A 27,895-nucleotide genomic window follows, 5' to 3' on the forward strand; every position below is an offset into this window, starting at 1 on the left:
CAAAAATGTTGTAGACAGGACAAAGTTAGAAATATATTTAGAGTATGAGACTGTAATATTTAACTACTGTGAGTTTTTTAAACAGCCAGAATTAAAAATAAAAAATCTAAATGTTACATATGTGTCTGTGTTAACAATAAATGATTTACGTTTGCCAAAAATATTCTTAAAATAATAATGATTATGAGGATCTTGTGGCAGTGCCAAAAATATAGAACAAACAAAAGCTATGGAAGGTGCTGTGGCTCAAGAAAAATACAAATACAAGTTCACTGTAGATTGAATCTGACATCTGCTTTTGGTCATGGCCTTGTGCTTATTATGGAAGCAGATTATTATAAAGGCTGGTCTGAGATGAGGAAAGTAAAATTGAATTTAGCAAAAAACATGCATTGTCCTATACTAGTAAGCTTGTCAGGTGTGTTTGCATTAAAAAAAAAAAACAGATCCATAAATATACTTAAATGTACTCAAAGTTGAAGCATTCTTTGTCACCCATAAGCCTGGACCTAACAATTCTTTGACCAAAAAAAATGATCCCATTTTGATAGATGTTTTTAGGAAGAGCTTTTAGGATTGGAGTAGGTAGTTTAAATCTTTAATAAACATCACATGAACATAAGCTTATAACTGAAAGAAGTCCAGTTTCTGCATGGATAAGAACTGGGATATTAAGAAGCAAGTAGAACTTTATTTAGGGAATTGAATTATGGAGTTTTTAGATTTACATTCATAGCCTTTACTATGAAACATGTTTTAGAAGGGAATTAATCAGTGGCCATTTGGGGCCAAGTTTTTGTGTGTTTTATATAGTTGGAATTGCTGATACTTTTTATTCCTACTCTCTGAGTAATGTGCATACATGAAATCCTAGCTTTTCAAAAAAGAAGCATAAAGATAATTACTAGGCACTCTACAAAACTATCAACTAGAGCATTCAGTTAAGTGTAGCTGTTAAGAGCATGAGCTTTCATATCAGACATACCTAGGTTTGAACTCTGCCATTTAACTGCTGTGTGATCATAGACCAGTTACTTACCCTGTTAAGCCATATGGTAGAATGGTACGGTTATCACAAGAATTAAATGAGATAGCACATGCTAATCGACATACTCAGTGCTCATTTACTGTTAGTTATTATTATTAGAACATAAGTTTTAAAGTTCATCCATTTAGGAACAAAGGTATATTCCATAAAGCAAGATGTACTGATAATATGCTGTCCTTCATAAGAAAGATGAGCATTTTAAATTAAATCTTTGTTATCAGAAGGGCTTGCGCTGTAGCTTGTTTTTCTTATGGGAATTGATGGTTTTGAGTTGATCCATCCCCACTCTCACAACCAAAAGCATGTATTTTGAGACAGCTGGCAAGGGTTATGGGTGTACTGTGGGGCATGGAACAGATGTCATACTGCATTCCCTTCTCTTTCTCTTTATAATGAAAACAGGAAGTACAGACACTGGAAACTTTTCAAATTGATTTTTTTTCCATTGATTTCTTTGCTTCTCTGTTGCTCGATTTGACATATTTGTTATATTTTGGTTTTTTTATTTCACTTTATTGAGGTAAAATTGACATACAATAAGCTGCATATATCTAATATATACAAATTGATGTTTTGATATACGTATCCCACATGAAACCATTACTACAATCAAGATAGTACACATGGGGCTTCCCTAGTGGCGCAGTGGTTGAGAGTCCGCCTGCCGTTGCAGAGGACACGGGTTCGTGCCCCGGTCCGGGAAGATCCCACATGCCGTGGAGCGGCTGGGCCCATGAGCCACGGCCGCTGAGCCTGCATGTCTGGAGCCTGTGCTCCGCAGTGGGAGAGGCCACAACAGTGAGAGGCCCGCGTACTCCAAAAAAAAACAAAAAAAAAGATAGTACACATATCCATCACCCCTCAAATTTTCCTTGTGCCCCTTTGCAACCCCTTTAGCTAACCTTCCCCACACACACACCCCCGCCCCAAAACCACTAATCCTCTAAAGATTAGTTTACATTTTCTGGAATTTTATATAAGTAGAATCATACAGAACGTAACCTTTTTTTGGGGGGGGCCTGGTTCTTTGACTCAGCATAATTATCTTGAGATCCATGTTGATGTTTTATTGATAGTTCATTCCTTTTATTACCAAGTAGTGTCCATTGTATGTATGTACCACAGTTTGTTTTGTCTGTTCATCTGTTAGTGAACATTTACATTGTTTCCAGTCCTGGACTATTGCAAATAAAGCTGCTATGAACATTCATATATAAGGCTTTGTATGGACATGTGCTTTTATTTCTTTTGGATGAATACCTAGAAATGGAATGGAATATGTTTAACTTTTTAGGAAACTGCCAAACTGTTTTCCAAAGTAGTTTTACCATTTACATCCCACCAACATGTATAAGAGTTCCATTTGCTCCACATCTTTACCAACACTTGATATGGCCAGTCATTTTAATTTTAGCGTTCTAATAGGTATGTAATATCTCATTGCAGTTTTAGTTTGCATTTCCCTATTGACTAATGATGTTGAGCATCTTTCCATGAGATTATTTGCCATCTGTGTTGTTTTCCTCATAAAATATTTGTTCAGATCTTCTGTCCATTTTTTAAATTGAGCTGTATTCTCATTACTGAGTTTTGAGCATTCCTTATATATCTGGATTCAGGTACTTTAATACGCCTTGCAAATATTTTCTCCCGGTCTGTGGCTTGTCATTTCATACTCTTAATTGTATCTTTTTAAGAGCATAAGTTTTTCATTTTGATGAAGTCCAATTTGTCAATGTTTCTTTTATGGATGTTGCTTTTAGTATCACATAACTAAGATTTAGTGTCATATAAGAAATCTTTGCCTAAACCAAGGTCAGAAAAGTTTTCTCCTATATTTCTATAATTTTATAGTTTTAAGTTTTACAGTTGGGTCTGTGATACAACTTCAGTTAATTTTGTTATATGGTACAATATATGGATCAAATAAAAATTTTTTTGCATATGGATATTCAGTTGTTCTAGCCCCATTTGTTAAAAAGACTGTCCTTCCTCTGTAGATGGCCTTGGCACATTTGTCACAATCCATTTTCTGAATATTTTGGGGTTTATTTCTGGACACCCTGTTCTGTTTCATTGCTCTATTTGTCTACCTTGATGCCCATACTACATTGTCTTGATTACTGTGGCCTTTTATGAAAGTCTTAAAATTAGGTAGTGTTAATCCTCCAACTTGTGTTCTTTTTGAAAGTTGTTTTGGTTATTCATGGTTCTTGGCATTTCCATATAAATTTTAGAATCAGCTTATCAGTTTTTCCAAAAATCCTGTTCAAATTTTAATTGGAATTGCATTGATTCTATAGATCAGTTGGGAGAAAATTCCCATCTTAACAGTATTGTATTTGCTGATCCATGAACATGGTTACTTCTCTCCATTTACTTAGATCTCTCAGCAGTGCTTTATAGTTCTGATTGTATAGGTCTTTAACATCTTTTGTCAGATTTATCACTATTTCATATTTTTATGATTTATTATAAATGGCATTGTTTTAAATGTAAATTTCTGATTGTTTATTGCTGTTATACAGACATGAAATTGAATTTGTATATTGATCCTTTATCCTGCAACCTTCCTAATCTCACTTATTAGTTCTAATAGCTTTTTTATAAACTTCATTGAATTTTCTACAATCATGTTTGCAAATAAAGACAATTTTACTTATTTCTTTCCCATCTGATTTCCTTTCATTTCTTTTTCTTGCCTTGTTGCATTGGCTAGAACCTCTAGTACAATGTCAAGTAGAAGTAACGTGGATATCTTTGTCTTATTCCTGATCTTAGGGAGGAAACACTCAGTCTTTCATCATTAAATATGCTGGCTGTAGGTTTTCATAGATGTTCTTTATCAGTTTGAGGAAATGTCCTTCTATTCCTAGTTTGCTGAGAGTTTTTATCAGGAATGAATATTAGATTTTGTCATGTGCTTTTCTGTATTTATTGAGAACTTAATTTTTTTTTTAAGATTAAGATCTCCAAGGTGTATTGTTTCATAGGTGTTATTACTATCTATACCTTCACCCCATTTATTAAGCCATTTCAGGTAACTTCAAGTTCATAAATTTACAGTGAGGTTATAGAGCCCAACCAGGATGGGACGGAATGTGTTCCAAGTTACGGGGGGACTGCAGGGCTCCCAGTGATATCTCCCATGGAGCACCTGTGCTCCACTGTTTCTTCCTGCACATCTGAATGTGACCTTTCGGATTCTCTGGCTGTGGCTGATTTAGTCTCCTGATCCTAATCCTGTGCTGCTTTGTTGCATAGAAGGTTGATCCAAGCTTCCAGGCCCCCTCTCTTCTTAGGCCTCAATTATGTACTGTGAGGTTCAGGATAGCTGGCCAATCTGAAGACTGGGAATGCTTGCTTAAATGAGGAACTGCCATTCCAGCATAAACTGTCCTTAATCCTACAGCAGAAACTGTTTTCATTCTGGGAATGGTGAGTCCTAGAAGATCATGACCAAGAAGCAGATGTCCTAAGGGGCTTCCTCTGAGAGTTTATCCCCAAGAGGGAGCCATGTGGCCACCTGCTTTTTATCACATTTCTAATAGCTGCTCCATTTCCTCAAGCGCTGTTGTAAAATCATTTACTTTACTGTTACATAAGGTCTGTTGTTGCAGGAACTGGGCCCTTTCTTCTTTCATCTTCAGCTTTAGCTTTAATACCTATCCTGGGTTGAGGCCCTTGCTCTCCAAAATTGCCAAACAGTTGTCCTGAAACTTCCCCAGCAGCTCCACCTTTTAGGTCAGGTCCTTTAGCTCTCCCTGAGTTTCAGTCAACTTTTGGTGCAACTGCTTGTTGATGGCCTCTAAGAGCTGGTTCTTATCCTTGAGCTCTTCCTCTGATTTCAGTTTACTCAATAGTTTGTAGCTCTTCCTGGTGCCAGTGTCTGTAGCTTTAACCTGCCCATTCTCTTGTCTTGGTTTGATGATTTTTGTAACATCGTTAATCTGAACCTCCTGAATGAGGTCTGGAAACATCAACTTCTTTGGACTTAACAGGAAAAAGGTTCTTAGAAGTGGCTCGAGTTTGTGCATTTGTGGGCAGGCCACTGCTGATAGCACAGAGGAGGGCTGCAGGGTGTACACTGTCTTAACCACTCTGGTCATCATAATGAGGTGGCACTGCTGGGGCCTAGGCATCTGCTGCTTCTGCCCTCAGGCCTCATCCGAGAATTTAATTGGTTTGTATGTCCTTGCTGTTTTTCTGAAATATTGTCTGAAAAAGAACTTCATCCCCTTTCTTATTGACCTTCTCTTAGATCAAGTACATTGATGTGGAGTAACTTTTTCAGCTTTGTTCTACAGCTTTTTAGAAACTAGAATTCTCTAACTTTATAATTCTGTGGAGTGGAGTTTAGTAATTAAATTATTTTCCCAGTGGCAAGAGTTAATTGTAACTTAAAAATCATAAACATTTCCAAAAGAGAAACCCGAAAAAAAAGCTCTGCTGCTTTAATGAACTGCTCTCCTTTAAAGCAACTTTTATCCTTTGACTTTAATAGTTTTGATAGTTTATTGGCTTCTTATGATAAATAATTTTTCCAGAGAAGGAAAACAACATGTACATTTTTTTCACCTTCTGACAGAATATTATTACCTCTTTCCTAGGAGTAACAAAAGCAGTTTATCTATTTGAAACAAGCTTAACTATTATCTTTTTAAGTTAAATCATTTAAATTATGTTTTAGTATATCACATCAATAGTCAGGAAATAGACATCAAAATGTACTATTCCTTTATTATTTCCCAGAAAACATTATTTTTCTCAGTGTTAATTTGGACCACAGGAAGAAAATTTATTTTAAAGGAGGCGGTATTTATTACTGACATCCCCTATATCTGAATGCAGCTCCAGAGCCAGTTATTGAAGAATAGGTAGAAATACTGTTATTTCTGTTTTGTGCTTTTGAATAAAAAGAATTCAACATTGGTTTCTTTTATTGAATTTATTAATCTCAGGACACCTATTTATTGAGGAGAGTTGCTGCAGTCTATATGGTTTTATGTGAAAGCATATTTAGAAAAAAACATTTTCTGTAAGTTACTTCAGATTACCCACCAAACATCCCATGATAACATAGTTATATTGATCTAGCTCCAGTAAATTCTTTATAAAAAGTAAACTCTTGGTTAATGGCTATATGAATTGGGTGGTACAGCCACATGGTGGACTATTATGTGGCTATTTAAAAATATGATGCAGGGCTTCCCTGGTGGTACAGTGGTTAAGAATCCGCCTGCCAATGCAGGGGACATGGATTCGAGCCCTAGTCTGGGAAGATCCCACATGCCGCGAGCAGCTAAGCCCGTGCACTACAACTACTGAGCCTGCGCTGAAGAGCCTGTGAGCCACAACTACTGAGCCTGTGTGCTGCAACTGCTGAAGCCTGCATGCCTAGAGCCCGTGCTCCGCAACAAGAGAAGCCACAGCAATGAGAAGCCCATGCACCGCAACAAAGAGTAGCCCCTGCTCGCTGCAACCAGAGAAAAGCCAGCACACAGCAACGAAGACCCAATGCAGCCAAAAATAAATAAATAAATTTATTAAAATGTATATATATATATATATATATATATATATATATGAGGAACTTGTAATGACATGTAGTGTTCCTACAATGTAATGCTAAATTTATGAAGCAGATCATAACATTAAATATATCCTTTAGAATCGAATAGAATAAAATACCTAGGAAATAAACCTACCTAAAGAGGCAGAAGACCTGTATTCTGAAAACTATAAGACACTGATAAAAGATATTGAAGACCACACAAACAGTTGGAAGGATATATTATGTTCTTGGATTGGAAGAATCTGCCTTGTTAAGATGACCACACTACCCAAGGCAATCTACAGATTCAATACAATCACTATCAAATTACCAATGGCATTTTTCACAGAACTGAAACAAAATTTTTTTTAATTTTTATGGAAACACAAAAGACCCCAAATAGCCAAAACAATCTTGAGAAAGAAGAACAGGGCTGGAGGAATCACACTCCCTGACTTCAGACTATATTGTAAAGCTACAGCAGTCAAAACAGTGTGGTACTGGCATAAAAACAGACACATAGATCAGTGGAATGGGATAGAAAGCCCAGAAATAAACCCATGCACTTATGGTCAGTTACTCTACAACAAAGGAGGCAAGAATATACAGTGGAGAAAAGACAGTCTCTTCAATAAATGGTCCTGGAAAAACTGGACAGCTACATGTAAAAGAATGAAATTAGAACATCCTCTATCACCGTACACAAAAATGAACTCAGAATGGATTAAAGACCTAAATGTAAGACCGATACTCTAAAACTATTAGAGGAAAACATAGGCAGAACACTCTTTGACATAAATTGCAGCAATATTTTTTTGGATAGGTCTCCTAGAGTAATGGAAACAAAGGAAAAGTAAACAAGTGTGACCTAGTTTAACTTAAAACCTTTTACACAGCAAAGGAAACCATAAACAAAATGAAAAGACAGTCTATGGAATGGGAGAAAATATTTGCAAACAATGCAACCAACAAGGGCTTAATATCCAAAATATACAAACAGCTTATACAGCTCAATATAAAAAAAAAAAAACAACCCAATCAAAAACTTGGCAGAAGACCTAAATAGACATTTCTCCAAAGAAGCCATGCAGATGACCAATAGCCATGTGAAAAGATGCTCAACATCGCTGATTATTAGAGAAATGCAAATCAAAACTACAATGAAGTACCACCCGACACTGGTCAGAATGGCCACCGTGAAGAAGTCTACAAATTATAAATGCTGGAAAAGGTGTGGATAAAAGGGAACCCCCCTACACTGTTGGTAGGAATGTAAATTGGTGCAGCCACTGTGGAGAACCATATAGAGGTTTCTCAAAAGAACTAAAAATTGAGTTACCATATGATCCAGTAATCCCAGTTCTGGGCATATATCCAGGCAAAATTATAATTCAAAATGATACATGAGGGATTTTCATTGTGGCGCAGTGCAGGGGACATGGGTTCGATCCCTGGTCCGGGAAGATCCCACATGCTGTGGAGCAACTAAGCCCGTGCGCCATGACTACTGAGCCCACGCTACTGAGCCCACGTGCCACAACTACTGAAGCCCATGCACCTAGAGCCCTTGCTCCACAACAAGAGAAGCCACTGCAATGTGAAGCCTACACGCTGCAACGAAAAGTAGCTCCCACTCGCCACAACTAGAGAAAGCCCGTGCAAAGCAACAAAGACCCAACGAAGCCAAAAAAACAAGGTACATGCACCCCTATGTTCACAGCAGCACTATTCCCAATAGCCAAGACATGGAAACAACCCAAATGTCCATCAGCAGATGAATGGATAAAGATGTGAGATATATATATGTGTATATATATATATATCTCCACTAGATGTATACTCAGCCATGAAAAAGAACGAAATAATGCCATTTGCAGCAACCTGGATGGACCTAGAGATTGTCATACTAAGTGAAGTAAGTCAGACAGGGAAAGACAGATATATGATATCACTTATATGTGGAATCTAAAAAATGATACAGATGAACTTATTTACAAAACAGAAATTGACTTGCAGACATAGGAAACAAATTTATGGTTAGCAAAGGGGAAAGAAAAAGGGAGGAAAAAATTGAGAATTTGGGATTAACATATACACACTATTATATATAAAATAGAAAAAAACAAGGACCTACTGTATAGCACAGGGAACTATATTCGGTATCTTGTAATAACCTATAATGGAAAAGAATCTGAAAAAGTTTATATATATACTGAATTACTTTGCTGCACCTGAAACATTGTAAATCAACTATACTTCAGTAATCAATCAATTATTGTCAGAACAAGTTTTTTAAAAATAAATATATACTTTAACCTCAATTATAAAGAATAACATATATTTATTATCATATATATATAATTATATAACATTTGTGTGTGTGTATATATGTGTGTGTGTGTGTGTATATATATATGTGTATATATATATATATATATATATATATATATATATATATATATATATATGACTCAAGCAAATAGATTGACATTTGTAGTTTGAATGTGGTTGTCCCTGGGTGTCGAATCATATTATATTTTAATTTTTTTCATTAAAACTTCTGTATTATATATAAATAATTTAAAATCAGAAACATTTGTTTTTAAATAGCAGTAATCTTATACAACTACTTGCTCAATATCTGTTTAGTAAAACTCACTCTAAGAAGGTAACTTAACCATATATTATTTACTTCGTTAGGAAAAGATATTAGAGCTATATAGAACCATAGTTGAATTCTTCCTTTTTTGTTGTTCCTGATATTGTTAATATTATTGTTTTCCAACCCAGTCTAAATGACTGAATTGCCTCTGTCTGAAAAACCTAAGTTACCAAGTTATCCAATAAAAAGATCACAGAGTTTAGGGGGACAAAAAAGAAGGCTGCAATAAAGATATCATACCAGAGTCTAAAGAGCTGTCTTTCAAACTTTTTTTTTTTAACTTCTTTATTGGAGTCTTTCAAACATTTTTTTTAACATCTTTATTGGACTATAATTGCTTTACAATGGTATGTTAGTTTCTGCTTTATAACAAAGTGAATCAGCTATACATATACCCCCATATCTCCTCTCTCTTGCCTCTCCCTCCCACCCTCCCTATCCCACCCCTCTAGGTGGTCACAAAGCACCGAGCTGATCTCCCTGTGCTATGCGGCTGCTTCCCAGTAGCTGTCTTACACTTGGTAGTATATATAAGTCCATGGCAATTTTTCACTTTGTCCCAGCTTACCCTTCCCCCTCCCCGTGTCCTCAAGTCCATTGTCTATGTCTGCATCTTTATTCCTGTCCTGCCCCTAGGTTCTTCAGAACCTTTTTTTTTTTAATGTTCCATATATATGTTGTAGCATATGGTATTTGTTTTCCTCTTTCTGACTTACTTCACTCTGTATGACAGTCCCTAGGTCCATCCACCTCACTACAAATAACTCAATTTCGTTTCTTTTTATGGCTGAGTAATATTCCATTGTATATATGTGCCACATCTTCTCTATCCATTCATCTTTCAGTGGACACTTAGGTTGCTTCCATGTCCTGGCTATTGTAAATAGAGCTGCAGTGAACATTGTGGTACATGACTCTTTTTGAGTTATGGTTTTCTCAGGGTATATGCCCAGTAGTGGGATGGCTGGGTCATATGGTAGTTCTATGTTTAGTTTTCTAAGGAACCACCATACTGTTCTCCATAGTGGCTGTATCAGTTTACATTCCCACCAACAGTGCAAGAGGGTTCCCTTTTCTCCACACCCTCTCCAGCATTTATTGTTTGTAGATTTTTGGGTGATGGCCATTCTGACTGGTGTGAGGTGATACCTCATTGTAGTTTTGATTTGCATTTCTTTAATGATTAGTGATGTTGAGCATCCTTTCATGTGTTTGTCGGCAATCTGTATATCTTTGGAGAAATGTCTATTTGGGTCTTCTGCCCATTTTTGGATTGGATTGTTTGTTTTTTTTCAATATTGACCTGCATGAGCTGCTTGTAAATTTTGGAGATTAATCCTTTGTCAGTTGCTTCATTTGCAAATATTTTCTCCCATTCTGAGGGTTGTCTTTTCATCTTGGCTATGGTTTCCTTTGCCGTGCAAAAGCTTTGAAGTTTCATTAGGTCCCATTTGTTTATTTTTGTTTTTATTTCCATTTCTCTAGGAGATGGGTCAAAAAGGATCTTGCTGTGATTTATGTCATAGAGTGTTCTGCTTATATTTTCCTCTAAGAGTTTTATAGTGTCTGGCCTTGCACTTAGGTCTTTAATTCATTTTGAGCTTATTTTTGTGTGTGGTATTAGGGAGTGTTCTAATTTCATTCTTTTACATGTAGCTGTCCAGTTTTCCCAGCACCACTTATTGAAGAGGCTGTCTTTTCTCCATTATATATTCTTGCCTCCTTTATCAAATATAAGGTGACCATATGTGTGTGGGTTTATCTCTGGGCTTTCTATCCTGTTCCATTGATCTCTATTTCTGTTTTTGTGCCAGTACCATACTGTCTTGATTACTGTAGCTTTGTAATATAGTCTGAAGTCAGGGAGTCAGATTCCTCCAGCTCCGTTTTTCTTTCTGAAGATTGCTGTGGCTATTTGGGGTCTTTTGTGTTTCCATACAAATTGTGAAATTTTTTGTTCTAGTTCTATGAAAAATGCCTAGGGGTTGCATTGAATCTGTAGATTGCTTTGGGTAGTATAGTCATTTTCACAGTGTTGATTCTTCCAATCCAAGAACATGGTACATGTCTCCATCTGTTTGTATCATCTTTAATTTCTTTCATCAGTGTCTTATAGTTTCTGCACACAGGTTTTTTGTCTCCTTAGGTAGGTTTATTCCTACGTATTTTATTCTTTTTGTTGCAGTGGTAAATGGGAGTGTTTCCTTAATTTCTCTTTCAAATTTTTCATCATTAGTGTATAGGAATGCAAGAGATTTCTGTGCATTAATTTTGTATCGATTAGCTCTAGTACTCTTCTGTTAGCATCTTTAGGATTCTCTTTGTATAGTATCATGTGATCTGCAAACAGTGACAGCTTTACTTCTGTTCCGATTTGGATCGCTTTTATTTCTTTTTCTTTGATAGCTGTGGCTAAAACTTCCAAAACTACGTTGAATAACAGTGGTGAGAGTTTACACCCTTGTCTTATTCCTGAATTTAGAGGAAATGGTTTCAGTTTTCCACCATTGCGAACAATGCTGGCTGTGGGTTTGTCATATATGGTCTTCATTATGTGTAGGTAACTTCCCTCTATGCCTATTTACTGGAGGGTTTTTATCATAAATGGGTGTTGAATTTTCTCAAAAGGTTTTTCTTCGTCTATTGAGATGATCATATGGTTTTTCTCCTACAGTTTGTTAATATGCTTTATCACATTGATTGATTAGCGTATATTAAAGAATCCTTGCATTCCTGGGGTAAACCGCACTTGATCATGGTGTATGATTGTTTTAATGTGCTACTGGATTCTGTTTGCTAGTATTTTGTTGAGGATTTTTGCATCTGTGTTCATCAGTGATATTGACCTGTAGTTTTCTTTCTTTGTGACATATTTGTCTGGTTTTGGTATCGGGGTGATGGTGGCCTCATAGAATGAGATTGGGAGTGTTCCTCCCTCTGCTATATTTTGGAAGAGTTTGAAAAGGATGGGTGTTAGCTCTTCTCTAAATCTTTGATAGAATTCACCTGTGACGCCATCTGGTCCTGGGCTTTTGTTTGTTGGAAGATTTTTAATCACAGTCTCAATTTCAGTGCTTGTGATTGGTCTGTTTATATTTTCTATTTTTTTCCTGGTTCAGTCTTGGAAGGTTGTGCTTTTCTTAGAATTTGTCCATTTCTTCCAGGTTGTGCATTTTATTGGCATATAGCTGCTTATAGTAATCTCCCATGATTTTTGTATTTCTGCAGTGTCAGTTTTTACTTCTTTTTCATTTCTACTTCTGTTGATTTGAGTCTTCTCCCTTTTTTCCTTGATGAGTCTGGCTAATGGTTTATCAATGTTGTTTATCTTCTCAAAGAACCAGCTTTTAGTTTAATTGATCTTTCTGTCGTTTCCTTCATTTCTTTTTCATTTATTTCTGATCTGATCTTTATGATTTCTTTCCTTCTGCTAATTTTGGGGTTTTTTTGTTCTTCTTTCTCTAATTGCTTTAGGTGTAAGCTTAGGTTGTTGATTTGAGGTGTTTCTTGTTTCTTGAGGTAGGATTGTATTGCTATAAACTTCCTTCTTAGAACTGCTTTTGCTGTATCCCATAGGTTTTGGGTAGTCGTGTTTTCATTGTCATTTGTTTCTAGGTATTTTTTGATTTCCTCTTTGATTTCTTCAGTGATCTCTTGGTTATTAAGTAGTGTATTGTTTAGCATCCATGTGTTTGTATTTTTTACAGTTTTTTCCCTGTAATTGATTTTTAATCTCATAGCGTTGTGGTCAGAAAAATACTTGATATGATTTCAATTTTCTTAAATTTACCAACGCATGATTTGTGACCCAAGATATGATCTATCCTGTAGAATGTTCCATGATCACTTGAGAACAAAGTGTATTCTGTTGGTTTTGGATGGAATGTCCTATAAATATCAATTAAGTCCATCTTGTTTAATGTATCATTTAAAGCTTGTGTTTCCTTATTTATTTTCATTTTGGATGATCTGTCCTGTGGTGAAAGTGGGGTGTTAAAGTCCCCTCCTATGATTGTGTTACTGTCGATTTCCCCTTTTATGACTGTTAGTATTTGCCTTATGTATTCAGGTGCTCCTATGTTGGGTGCATAAATATTTACAATTGTTATATCTTCTCCTTGGATTGATCCCTTGATCATTATGTAGTGTCCTTCTTTGTCTCTTGTAATAGTCTTTATTTTAAAGTCTGTTTTGTCTGATATGAGAATTGCTATTCCAGCTTTGTTTTGATTTCCATTTGCATGGAATATCTTTTTCCATCCCCTCACTTTCAGTCTGTATGTGCCCCTAGGTCTGAAATAGGTCTCTTGTAGGCAGTATATATATGGGTCCTGTTTTTGTATCCATTCAGCCAGTCTGTGTCTTTTGGTGGGAGCATTTAATCCATTTACATTTAAGGTAATTATCGATATGTATGTTCCTATTCCCATTTTCTTAATTGTTTTGGGTTGTTATTGTAGGTCTTTTCCTTCTCTTCTGTTTCCTGCTTAGAGAAGTTCCTTTAGCATTTGTTGTAAAGCTGGTTTGGTGGTGCTGAATTCTCTTAGCTTTTGCTTGTCTGTAAAGGTTTTAATTTCTCTGTCAAATCTAAATGAGATCCTTGTGGGTAGAGTAGTCTTGGTTATAGGTTTTTCCCTTTCATCCCTTTAAATATGTCCTGCCACTCCCTTCTGGCTTTCAGAGTTTCTGCTGAAAGATCAGCTGTTAATCTTATGGGGATTCCCTTGTATGTTATTTGTTGCTTTTCCCTTGCTGCTTTTAATATTTTTTCTTTGTATGTAATTTTTGGTAGTTTGATTGATATGTGTTTTGGCATGTTTCTGCTTGGATTTATCCTGTATGGGACTCTGCACTTCCTGGACTTGATTGACTATTTCCTTTCCCATATTAGGGAAGTTTTCAACTATAATCTCTTCAAATATTTTCTCAGTCCCCTTCTTTTTCTCTTCTTCTTCTAGGACCCCTATAATTTGAATGCTGGTGCGTTTAATGTTGTTCCAGAGGTCTCTGAGACTGTCCTCAATTCTTATCATTCTTTTTTCTTTATTCTGCTCTGCAGTAGTTATTTCAACTATTTTATCTTCCTGGTCACTTATTCATTCTTCTGCCTCAGTTATTCTGCTATTGATTCCTTCTAGAGAATTTTAAATTTCATTTATTGGGTTGTTCATCATTGATGGTTTGCTCTTTAGTTCTTCTAGGTCCTTGTTAAATGTTTCACGTATTTTCTCCATTCTATTTCCTGGATTTTGGATCATCTTTACTATCATTACTCTGAATTCTTTTTCAGGTAGACTGCCTCTTTCCTTTTCATTTGTTTGGTCTGGTGGGTTTTTACCTTGCTCCTTCAACTGCTGTGTGTTTCTCTGTCTTCTCATTTTGCTTAACTTACTGTGTTTGGGGTCTCCTTTTCGCAGGCTGCAGGTTCGTAGTTCCCATTGTTTTTGGTGTCTGCCCCCAGTGGGTAAGGTTGGTTCAGTGTGTAGTCTAAGCTTCCTGGTGGAGGGGACTAGTGCCTGTGTTCTGGTGGATGAGGCTGGATCTTGTCTTTCTGGTGTGCAGGACCACGTCCAGTGGTGTGCTTTGGGGTGTCTGTGACCTTATGATATTAGGCAGCCTTCTGCTAATGGATGGGGTTGTGTTCCTGTCTTGCTAGTCGTTTGGCATAGGGTGTCCAGCACTGGAGCTTGCTTGTTGTTGAGTGGAGATGGGTCTTAGCATTGAGATGGAGATCTCTGGGAGAGCTTTCACCATTGGATATTACGTGGAGCTAGGAGGTCTCTGGTGGATCAATGTCCTGAACTCAGCTCTCCCACCTCAGAGGCACAGGCCTGACACCTGGCCGGAGCACCAATACTCTGTCAGCCACACGGTAATTATTCTTTCCAGTGGTGGACCAACAGTGGGTCAGGGAGAGTGGTTTGTCCAAGCTAAAATCCAGCTGGAGGAGGTCATGGAGAGGACATAATGGCTGGTTGAACGGAGAGGCAGACCCAGGCAGTTCCGCGACTCGACTGTCGGGTTAGCAGGGGCGCCTTCCCCACATCCTCCAAACATTTTATTAAGTACATTTCACCATTTTGCCACAATCCAGGACACACAAACACACCCACATACATATATTAACTAAAACAAAAATTTCACTAAAACGTACACTGTATGTTTTTTTATACTCTGTATAATATTTACACTATACCATGCTATACTACACTGTTTTCTTTTGTACTTTATTTTTCTTTAAATGCTGACTGTGACCCCGATTAACCTAGTTTCATGATCCATATCTAGAAATTTTTGCTATAGATGTACTTAGACCTATACAATAAAGTGTAAGTGTAAGGATATTTATTGCAACATTGTCATAGCAGCAAAATGCTGAAAACAACTTACGTATTAGGGTTCTGGTCAGTAAATTATGGTATATTGTACAGTAGAATCCTATGCAAACCTTAAAGAGAAGATCTTTATGAGAGCTAGATCTTATAACATTCTCCAACGTATAGTAAGTTAAAGAATAAGGCACAGAACAGTGTGCACAGTAAAAGAAAAAAGAAACAGTATTAAGTTGTAACTGGTGAAGCCAGAAATACATCTCACAAAGCCTCTTCCTTCCTTCCCCTTGACTTGGTTCCCTTGAGAATGGTAGGAACCCCCAAAATGGTCTGCCCTGGGAAGGGAATGAAATTAGTGAAAGGAAAGTACCAGGTTTGGTGGTAGGGTACTCTGGCACAAAAGAGCCAAAAGAAGCAGGAAAGGCTGGTCATACGTATGGGATGTTTATAAATTGGGTATCTGTAAAAAAAGAAGACTACATTCTTAAGTAATTAAGTATCTTTGTTGCATTCAGAAAAACATTGGGCCTCATAAAACAGTGAACTCAGTAATTGTCTGATCAGCTATTTGCTATTCTCTAAGATAATAGTAAATGAAAAAATAAGACATAGCTTTTTATCACATGTCATCATTTACATTACAAATTGTGGCATTTAGGGGGTTTAAGAGTAAAGGTGCCAGAAAAATAAGCACATTTATCATTTAACTGGCATCTTCCTGTGGGCTGTTTTTCTTATGTCTTTGAGGAGAGAAAGGGGGAATTCAGATTGTAAAAATGCTACCTATTTAGAGAATATACAGTTCTCTGGCAGTTGGGGAAAGCTTCAGAAAAGAGTACAGCAGTGGGGAACTTCATTGCATTTTTCAGCCTGAAACTAAAACAAATAAAAAAGGGAAACAGCTTATTCCTGTTATTTTGACTTCCTCTTATTGTGTCTTCCTTCCATGTGTTAGCCTTGTGATTTGGGATTAATCAGAGGTTATTTCTAGTTGCCCCCATAAAGAGAAAAGAAACAAAGACAAAGAGCTGCTTCTAAAGTTAAAGCCTGTGGTCCATCGTTTAGTATTTCAGTTCAGCTAGTTGTCAGATTAACTTTAAAGAATAGGAGGAAACCATCTTGTGTGTTCACTGAAAATCTTTATGGAAGAGGAGCATTTATAGAATCAAACTGAGAATTTTATTATATAGGAAATTATTTCCTTAGAACAGCGCAGCAGTAAATCTATTCCACCAAACTATTCTTGTATCTGCACAAGGATGCTCATTGCAGTATTGTATAATACAGTATTTGAAAACTACGAACAGCCTAAAATATCCATCAGTAAAGTATAGGTGTGTAACTGGTACATCCTTAATATGGAATATTATGTAATTGCTTCTTTTTAAAGGAGGAAAATAAGCTATGTACTTACTGACTTAGAAAATTCTCTAAGACACAATAAGTGAAAACAAGTTGCAAAACAGTTTTAAAATAATACGTCTGTAATTACACACACACACACACCCCTACACACACATCTGTGCTTGGAAAAGGTCTGGAAGGATGCCCATCATACTAAGAACCTTTGGAAAAGAAAGAGAGATTGGGTTATGTTTAGGAAGGACTTCAGCTTTATCTATGGAATTAAAATTTTATGAGAAAGTAGTCATTCACTAATGATGAAATTAAAATAAAAATTATATTTGTAAGAAATATAGTGTGAGCAATGGGATGGCAAGGAGTTAAGAACAACATTTACTTTTTACCGATCTTCTAGATAGTTTATACTTCTCACAGAAGTCTGTGTTAATTCGAATATATAGTTAAGGGAGTAGAGACAAGTATAGCATGCCTAGGGAAAGCACGAGCTTGCTACCTCTATATCCCTGATTTTCTCCCCAAAAAAGCAGACTAAATTTCTGCCTAATTTTCAAATTCTGCCTTTGTGCAGGATACCTAAAAGTTATTCTTCCAGAGTAGATTCTTTCACAGGTCATGGACTCAAATTAAGTAAAGCTGACAACATATGTATGAGAAGCCACATGATTAAAATTTTAGGAAATTCTAATATCATAGCAAGAGACCTACAGCCCTTCAAAGTACTTTTCTTGTCTTCAGTTTCATGTATGTAGTTCATAATATTTCATCATTTAACAACAAGGGGCTTCCCTGGTGGCTCAGTGGTTAAGAATCCACCTGCCCATGTGGAGGACTGGGGTTCGAGCCCTGGTCCGGGAAGATCCCACATGCTGTGGAGCAACTAAGTCCGTGCGCCACAACTACTGAGCCTACGCTCTAGAGCTTACGAGCCAAAACTGCTGAGCCCACGCGCCACAACTACTGAAGCCCATGTGCCTAGCCATGCTCCACAACAAGAGAAGCCACCGCAATGAGAAGCCCGCACACCACAACGAAGAGTAGCCCGTGCTTGACGCAACTAGAGAAAGCCCACACGCAGCAACAAAGACCCAATGCGGCCAAAAATAAATAAATTTATTAAAAAAACAACAGCAACAAAAAGTATTTTCTGCCTCAAAAATCAACTTCACCCAATGAATGCTAAGGTACGCATAAGTTCCAAAAAAATTTTTTAATTTAATTCAATACCTAACATGTTGTCTGTTCAACAAAAGACTGAATTCATTGGTAGAAATGAGTAAGAGATAGTGTTATTATTTAATTCAGAAGTCTCTTCTTACTGATTTGAAACTTCATATATAGAACTTCTCATATAAGCATACCTAACAAATTTTTGTACAGTTGAATCATACTTAACGTGTTTTATCTTTTTCTTTGTACTAGATTAGTAATAATTTGTCTACTGTGCTGATACGCTTCACAGATTATATATTTTCATCTCTCATTTCTTTATATTTCATATTTCTTTTTTTCAGTAAATATAAGCTTCATGAGGGGCAGGTACTTTGTTTATCTTGCTGCATTGCATCCCAGATATCTAGAACGTGGTAAGTTCTTCAGAAATATTTGTCATCCGACAGAGTAAGTTAAGGCCCTTTAAGTTTAACTTGAATGTATTCAAGCGTCAAAAAATAGGTTTCCATTATACTGTGAGAAAACCATAATTCAAAAAGAGACATGTACCACAATGTTCATTGCAGCACTGTTTACAATAGCCAGGACATGGAAGCAACCTAAGTGTCCATCCACAGATGAATGGATAAAGAAGATGTGGCACATATATACAATGGAATATTACTCAGCCATAAAAAGAAATGAAATTGAGTTATTTGTAGTGAGGTGGATGGACCTAGAGTCTGTCATACGGAGTGAAGTAAGTCAGAAAGAGAAAAACAAGTACCGTATGCTGACACATATATATGGAATCTAAAGAAAAAAAAAGTTTCTGAAGAACCTAGGGGTAGGACAGGAATAAAGACACAGACGTAGAGAATGGACTTGAGGACATGGGGAGGGGGAAGGGCAAGCTAGGACAAAGTGAGAGAATAGTGTTGACATATATACACTACCAAGTGTAAAATAGCTAATGGGAAGCAGCTGCATAGCACAGGGAGATCAGCTCGGTGCTTTGTGACTACCTAGAGGGGTAGGATAGGGAGGGTGGGAGGGAGGCACAAAAGGGAGGGAATATGGGAATATATGTGTACATATAGCTGATTCAGTTTGTTATACAGCAGAAACTAACACAACATTGTAAAGCAATTATACACCAATAAAGATGTTTAAAAAAAATAAAATAAATGCAAGAACAAAGGCCAAAAAAATAGGTTTCCATTTATTAATTCATATTTTTGAGAAGAGAGGCTTAACTATAGTAATATAGTTTGCCAACTAAAACTTGTCACTTGCCATCTGGTTCTACAAGAATGAAGTCACTAGCCACTGCAGTTGCTGACCTTCAACACACCCTGAAAGGAGTTCAGGGCAGAGCTCAGGAATGAGGCACTCTGTGCCCTGCAAGAAACTGGCAGAACAGGCCTTCAGGTAGATATTTTCAGGAGAAAATTTTACAAGCCCAATTTCTCGCATCTTTTCATATCTAGAAAAGCACTGAAATCAGTAACGGAGACATCTGCTCCTCTGTGACTAGCAGCAGCCTTCTGCCAAAATGTGTGCTTGATTGCACATATTCTCCTTCACCAAACTGTATATATGACCTTCCCACTTACCTCTTCGGAGCATTTCTTCAGAGCTATCTGAGAGACTGTCTCCCAGGCTGTAGTCCTCAGTTTGCCCCAAATAAAACTTAACTCACAGCTCTCACATTGTGCATTTTTTTTCGGTTGATAAGTTTCATAATTTTACTATTGCTGATAATTCCCACTCAGTGACATTATTTATATCTCACCCCTGTACTAAGAAAAAACAATTTGTTCTTCAGACAGGAAATTATTGCTTTGTGTTTGTTTCCATATCTTTAGTAATGGATAACAAATAATTAGGTTATGTACCTTTTTTCACTATGTATCTGTATTCAACTAAAAAACAAAAAAATCAAGTGACATTTTACCTCAGTGTCCTTTCCTATCGAATTGAAATCTGCATTCCCTAAGAGGTTAGTAAGTAGAGTTTTGAGAGCATCAGAGAAAATAGTTAGTACTTTTTAAGAGTACAGTGTTGCTTATCTTTCTTCATCTATCTAGATATATTTACAAAAAATATTGTTCCCCACACTTTTCAGCTAAGGACCCCTGTGGGCATCTGTCTACATTACACGTCCTTTCTCTATCTTTCAGAATATATTTCTTTATCCCCCGCTTCTCCAGTGTTTTTGTTTTTGTTTTTGGCTTTCACAAAATCTTCATTATCCCCCATTTCTCTGCTTTCCAAATTGATAGCTCTGAGTTCTTTTCTCTTTAAAATCTTCCTTTCAGTCTCTTGTCCTTCCCTTCCTGACAGTATCTTTCATCAGTGGGACGAATGACTATCATCTACACAGCAGACCTAGAAATCATTAAAGGAAAAGAGTGCTAAAACAAAGTCTTAGAGGTTTAGAATAGAGCCAGTTTTCCTGTTCCTTATGGGATTAAAATGGGGAAAGGGTCTAGGTTATCCCATTCTTGTCTTTGGTGACATTTAAAGTTTCCTAATGGTATCACCCCTTTTTAAAATAAAAAGGAAGGAGGGCTCATATATCTCCAAACAAAGATCTCCTGTTCTTCTGATCCAGGCATATTCTGATCCCCTCCAGTGGACTTTTATCATGAAGATGAAGGCATTCTTGGGTTGGAATAACTTGGAATTAACAGTAGCAGTGATCAACTTTCACATGCTCAGTTTCACCGTATATTCAGTGCTTTACTGTAGTGATGAACATTACCAGTTCACATTTTAAATTATCATTCAACAACCTACAATGCACTTACAGCCCACCTTTTACTTTTCAGTCTTGGCTTTTTTACCCCTCTCCCCATTCTATTCTCTAAAGAAAAGGGATCCTTCCTTGACTGGAGTCCCAAGCCACCTGTATGACTGCTGGTTGAAACTGAATAGCTAGCTACCTCCCTGTACATAAGGCTGCAGTGACAATAGAATTGCCATCTTCCCATCCTCTGACTTGTGACATGGAGCTTGTTAGGATGTATAATTAGCATTGTCCTTGCTTCCGTTTGCCTGCCCTGATGTCTTGTTCTCACTGCGTTGTGGTTCTTAAACCACACTGTTCCCCTTTTATCATTCTTTCCTGTCTCTATACTCCCCTTGACCCTCTTCTCCCCCACAAGCTTCTTATTCCTGTTTACTTGGTACACTTTTAATTGTGAACACTTTTACTTCTCAGCCAAGTAAGAACCCTTTTCCCAAGGCCTTACATTTAAGCAGCTTGTTTCTTGCCGTGCTTCCTTGTAGTATCAGTCTGTGTTTGTAATTTAAGAATCTTGCTTCAAACAAATTTTTAGAGTTAAGACCTATATCCCACAATTATACAGCTTCAGATCCTCCCTCCTCAGAATCCCCTAACTAGAGGAAGACACCCTTTCTCATCTTATTTAGTAAGCTCTTTTTTACTATTTTAACACTGAAGTTAGTTTCTACACTGTCTGTTAATATATAGTGAGTAAAAGAGCCAGAGCACATCTCTAATAAAGATGATTTTCAAGTTCATAGTCACTTAAAGTATCACAGAGTTACAGTGTGCGGTCTGGGTCTCCTTCTGTAACACTTCAGAGACAGTTTTTGGATTGTGCCCCCTCAACCTCATGGTGTTTCCTGTGATTCATTAAATTGCTAATAGTCCCATTTATCTGCCAGAACCCACCCACTTCCAGGGTTGGCCTTTTCCTTCCTATTCCTTCTGAGTGTAAGGGCTGAGTCTTAGAAAGTTCTGATCAAACAGATTGTACTTGGTGTTCCTCTAAACATTAATGGTATTGTTTAGAATACATTTAAATACACAGAAGCAACTTGTTTTTTTTTCTGCTCTTAGGCCTTAAACTTGCCTGGCAAATTTTAAGCTCCTTGAGAGCAGCAGTTTAGTCAAATCTATATCCCCCTAATATTACCCACATCACTTAGCATATATAGTACCCAGCACACATTAAGTATTCAATATAAGCATTCAAAGCATGTGCCCCTGTGAATCAACCATACATCCAGAAAATCTTCTCAGGCTTCTGCAGTGCTATTTTTGATTGTCTAACCCTGGTAACACAGACTTTTTTTTTTTTTTTTTTTTTTACATTTTGTATATTTGATGTTAGGCCAAACTTCTCCTGGTCTGTAGACTTTTATAACATTCATTAGTTTAAAATACTAATCCTGATTCCTTATTACTTCTATTAGAATTCACATGTTTATTACAGCTTAAACTGTTTAAAATTATAGATTCAGGAGTCATTCTTCTTAGGTTCTTCATTCTATTCTACTGTTTTTCAAACGTTTTTGGCAGGGACACATAGTAAAAAATAAACTTTGCATTGTGACCCAAGGGACACACCAACATGTGCACATACACACACAGATATACACACACCTATATTCTTATGCCAGAAGGAAATTTTCTTGAAATAGTACTCACAGCATTCAGTGCTCTACAGTGTTTTCAATTCTGTTCTATTTCATTTTTAAGCTACTGATCGAGACCTACTAAATTGAAATTCATTGCTATGAAGTCCTGGGGAATATCTGTTTATGTGTATTACTCATTCAGTTAACATATTCAGTACTTACTGTATACCATTTACTGTTCTTCTCCACTTCTTAACTGGCTTTCTGACCTTGGGAAAGTCACATGTTAATGTTCAGTTTCTTCTGTAAAATGGAGATACAGTGCTGTCTACCTGCAGAGGAATGCTGCTAGGATGAGATGAGCTATATAAAGCACTGAGCACACTGCTCAGTAGGTAATGAGCACTCGAGTGTGAGCACCTCCCTTGTTGCTTCTCCTGTTGTTATTACTATTAAAATTACTTTGGTTTGAACTTCCCATCTTTCTGAAACACAATATATAAAGCATATGTTACATATAACTCAATTTTCCTTTAACTCTCACTATATATATTTATGTGTTTTTTTTTTTTTTTTTTTTTTTTTGCGGTACGCTGGCCTCTCACTGTTGTGGCCTCTCCCGTTGCGGAGCACAGGCTCCGGACGCACAGGCTCAGTGGCCATTGCTCACGGGCCCAGCCGCTCTGCGGCATGTGGGATCTTCCCGGACCGGGGCACGAACCTGTGTCCCCTGCATCGGCAGGCGGACTCTCAACCACTGCGCCACCAGGGAAGCCCCTATGTTTTTAAACTAGAGATATATTTTAGATATAGTGAAATGCACAGATCTTAAGTGTTCAGTTCAATAAGTTTTGACAAATGCCACTCCATTTGACCTACACTCCTATCAAGACATAAACATTCTCATCACACCAAAAAGTTATCTTATGCCCCTCCCTGGTCATTTGTCCCCCCCTATATCCTGATGTAACCACTGTTCTGATTTTCTTCAACATAGATTAGTTTTGCCCATTAGAACAGAGTCACAGAGAATACATTCTTTTATGTTTGGCACTTTTTTGTTCGATATAATGATTTTCAGTTTCATCAGTGTCATTGTATGTATCAGTAATTTGTCCCTTTTTATTGCTGAATAGTATTCCGTTTCATGAATTCGTCACATTTTACTTATCTGTTCTTCTAGTGATTGATATTTGATTGTTTCCAGTATGGGGCCATTATGAATAAAGCTACTCTGGATAATTGTGTAAAAGTCTTTGGGGATATATGTTTTCATTTCTTTTAGACAAATACTTAGAAGTGGAATAGCAGGTAGGCATTTTCTAACTTTATGAGAAACTTCGAGATTAATTTCCAAAATAGTTCTACCGTTTATACTTCCACCAGCAATGTGAGCATTCTAGTTACTCCATATCCTTTATAACATTTGATGTTGTCAGTCTTAAATTTTAGCCTTTTTAATGGCCGTATAGTACTATCTTATTGTTGTTTTAATTTACATCTCCCTGATCACTAATGAGTGATCACTTTTTCATGTGATCTCCCTGATCACTAATGAGTGATCACTTTTTCATGTACTTTTCGGCCATTCATATATATTTTTAGGTCTTTGATCCATCCTTCTTTTTGTGTATGGTATGAAGTAGGTGACAGCTGTCATTTTTTTAACATCTTTACTGGAGTATAATTGCTTTACATTGTTGTGTTAGTTGCTGCTGTATAACAAAGTGAATCAGCTATATGTATACATATGTCCCCATGTCCTCTCCCTCTTGTATCACCCTCCCACCCTCCCTATCCCACCCCTCTAGGTGGTCACAAAGCACCTAGCTGATCTCCCTGTGCTATGCAGCTGCTTCCCAGTAGCTATCTGTTTTACATTTGGTAGTGTATATGTCAGTACCACTCTCTCACTTCGTCTCAGCATACCCTTCCTCCTCTCTGTGTCCTCAAGTCCATTGTCCACATCTGTGTCTTTATTCCTGTCCTGCTCCTAGGTTCTTCAGAACCTTTTTCTTTTTTTTTTTAGATTCCATATATATGTGTTACCATATGGTATTTGTTTTTCTCTCTCTGACTTCACTCTGTATGACAAACTCTAGGTCCATCCACCTCATTACAGATAACTCAGTTTCATTTCTCTTTATGGCTGAGTAATATTCCATTGTATATATGTGCCACATCTTCTCCATCCATTCATCTTTCGATGGACACTTAGGTTGCTTCCATGTCCTGGCTATTGTAAATAGAGCTGCAGTGAACATTGTGGTACATGACTCTGAATTATGGTTTTCTCAGGGTATATGCCCAGTAGTGGGATTGCTGGGTCGTATGGTAGTTCTATTTTTAGTTTTTTAAGGAACCTCCATACTGTTCTCCATAGTGGCTGTATCAGTTTACATTCCCACCAACAGTGCAAGAGGGTTCCTTTTTCTCCACACCCTCTCCAGCATTTATTGTTTGTAGATTTTTGGATGGTGGCCATTCTGACTAGTGTGAAGTGATACCTCATTGTAGTTTTGACTTGCATTTCTCTAATGAATAGTGATGTTGAGCATCCTTTCATGTGTTTGTTGGCAATCTGTATATCTTCTTTGGAGAAATATCTGTTTTGGTCTTCTGCCCATTTGTGGATTGGATTGGATTGTTTGTTTTTTTGATATTGAGCTGCAAGAGCTGCTGTAAATTTTGGAGATTAATCCTTTGTCAGTTGCTTCATTTGCAAATATTTTCTCCTATTCTGAGGGTTGTCTTTTCATCTAGGCTATGGTTTCCTTTGCTGTGCAAAAGCTTTGAAGTTTCATTAGGTCCCATTTGTTTATTTTTGTTTTTATTTCCATTACTCTAGGAGGTGGGTCAAAAAGGATCTTGCTGTGATTTATGTCATAGAGTGTTCTGCCTTTGTTTTCCTCTAAGAGATTTATAGTGTCTGGCCTTACATTTAGGTCTTTAATCCATTTTGAGTTTATTTTTGTGTATGGTGTTAGGGAGTGTTCTAATTTCATTCTTTTACATATAGCTGTCCAGTTTTCCCGGCACCACTTATTGAAGAGGCTGTCTTTTCTCCACTGTATATTCTTGCCTCCTTTATCAAAGATAAGGTGACCAAAAAAAGAAAAAGAAAAGGTGACCATATGTGCGTGGGTTTATCTCTGGGCTTTCTATCCTGTTCCATTGATCTATATTTCTGTTTTTGTGCCAATACTCTACTGTCTTGATTACTGTAGCTTTGTAGCATAGTCTGAAATCAAGGAGCCAGATTCCTCCAGCTCCGTTTTTCGTTCTCAAGATTGCTTTGGCTATTCGGGGTCTTTTGTGTTTCCATACAAATTGTGAAATTTTTGGTTCTAGTTCTGTGAAAAATGCCATTGGTGGTTTGATAGGGATTGCACTGAATCTGTAGATTGCTTTGGGTAGTATAGTCATTTTCACAGTGTTAAATCTTCCAATCCAAGAACATGGTATATCTCTCCATCTGTTTGTGTCATCTTTAATTTCTTTCATTAGTGTCTTACAGTTTTCTGGATGTAGGTCTTTTGTCTCCTACAAACCTAGGTAGGTATATTCCTAGGTATTTTATTCTTTTTGTTGCAGTGGTAAATGGGAGTGTTTCCTTAATTTCTCTTTCAGATTTTTCATCATTAGTGTATATGAATGCAAGAGATATTTGTGCATTAATCTTGTATCCTGCTACTTTACCAAATTCATTGATTAGCTCTAGTAGTTTTCTAGTAGCATCTTCAGGATTCTATATGTATAGTATCATGTCATCTGCAAACAGTGACAGTTTTACTTCCTTTCCAATTTGGATTCCTTATATTTCTTTTTAATCTCTGATTGCTGTGGCTAAAACTTCCAAAACTATGTTGAATAATAGTGGTGAGAGTGGGCAACCTTGTCTTGTTCCTCATCTTAGTGGAAATGCTTTCAGTTTCTCACCATTGAGAATGATGTTGGCTGTGGGTTTGTCATACATGGCCTTTATTATGTTGAGTTAAGTTCCCTCTGTGCCTACTTTCTGGAGAGTTTTTATCATAAATGCAGGTTGAATTTTGTCTAAAGCTTTTTCTGCATCCATTGAGATGATCATATGGTTTTTCTCCTTCAATTTGTTAATATGGTTTATCACATTGATTGATTTGCATATATTGAAGAATCCTTGCATTCCTGGGATAAACCCCACTTGATCATGGTGTATGATCCTTTTAATGTGCTGCTGGATTGTGTTTGCTAGTATTTTGTTGAGGATTTTTGCATCTATGTTCATCAGTGATATTGGCCTGTAGTTTTCTTTCTTTGTGACATCTTTGTCTGGTTTTGGTATCAGGGTGATGGTGGCCTCATAGAATGAGTTTGGGAGTGTTCCTCCCTCTGCTATATTTTGGAAGAGTTTGAGGAGGATAGGTGTTAGCTCTTCTCTAAATCTTTGATAGAATTCGCCTGTGAAGCCATCTGGTCCTGGGCTTTTGTTTGTTGGAAGATTTTTAATCACAGTTTCAATTTCAGTGCTTGTGATTGGTCTGTTTATATTTTCTATTTCTTCCTGGTTCAGTCTTGGAAGGTTGTGCTTTTCTAAGTATTTGTCCATTTCTTCCAGGTTGTCCATTTTATTGGCATATACCTGCTTGTAGTAATCTCTCATGATCCTTGTATTTCTTCTCTGTCAGTTGTTACTTCTCTTTTTCCATTTCTACTTCTGTTGATTTGAGTCTTCTCCCTTTTTTTCTTGGTGAGTCTGGCTAATGGTTTATCTATTTTGTTTATCTTCTCAAAGAACCAGTCTTTAGTTTTATTGATCTTTGCTGTCATTTCCTTCATTTCTTTTTCATTTATTTCTGATCTGATCTTTATGATTTCTTTCCTTCTGCTAACTTTGAGGTTTTTTTGTTCTTCTTTCTCTAATTGCTTTAGGTGTAAGTTTAGGTTGTTGATTTGAGGTGTTTCTTGTTTCTTGAGGTAGGATTATATTGCTATAAACTTCTGTCTTAATACTGCTTTTGCTGTATCCCATTGGTTTTGGGTAGTCGTGTTTTCATTTTCATTTGTTTCTAGGTGTTTTTTAATTTCCTCTTTGATTTCTTCAGTGGTCTCTTGATTATTTAGTAGCGTATTGTTTAGCCTCCATGCGTTTGTATTTTTTACAGATTTTTTCCTGTAATTGATATCTAGTCTCATAACATAGTGGTCGGAAAAGATACTTGATATGATTTCAATTTTCTTAAATTTACCAAGGCTTGATTTGTGACCCAAGATATGATCTATCTTGTAGAATGTTCCATGAGCACTTGAGAACAAAGTGTATTCTGTTGGTTTTGGATGGAATGTCCTATAAATATCAATTAAGTCCATCTTGTTTAATGTATCATTTAAAGCTTGTGTTTCCTTATTTATTT

The 27,895-nt window shown here is 36.8% G+C and overlaps 1 protein-coding gene and 1 pseudogene across 1 annotated transcript in view; one reads left to right on the forward strand and one right to left on the reverse strand.

Annotated features, from left to right (window-relative positions):
- CTTNBP2NL (CTTNBP2 N-terminal like) overlaps nt 1-27,895 on the forward strand; it is a 54,515-nt gene that overhangs the window by 7,089 nt on the left and 19,531 nt on the right. The gene's annotated exons all lie outside the window — the stretch shown is intronic.
- Nucleotides 4,585-5,214, reverse strand: LOC132422011 (small kinetochore-associated protein pseudogene; annotated as a pseudogene).

This window comes from Delphinus delphis, chromosome 1, assembly GCF_949987515.2.
Source record: "Delphinus delphis chromosome 1, mDelDel1.2, whole genome shotgun sequence".
Classification (NCBI taxonomy): Eukaryota; Metazoa; Chordata; class Mammalia; order Artiodactyla; family Delphinidae; genus Delphinus; species Delphinus delphis.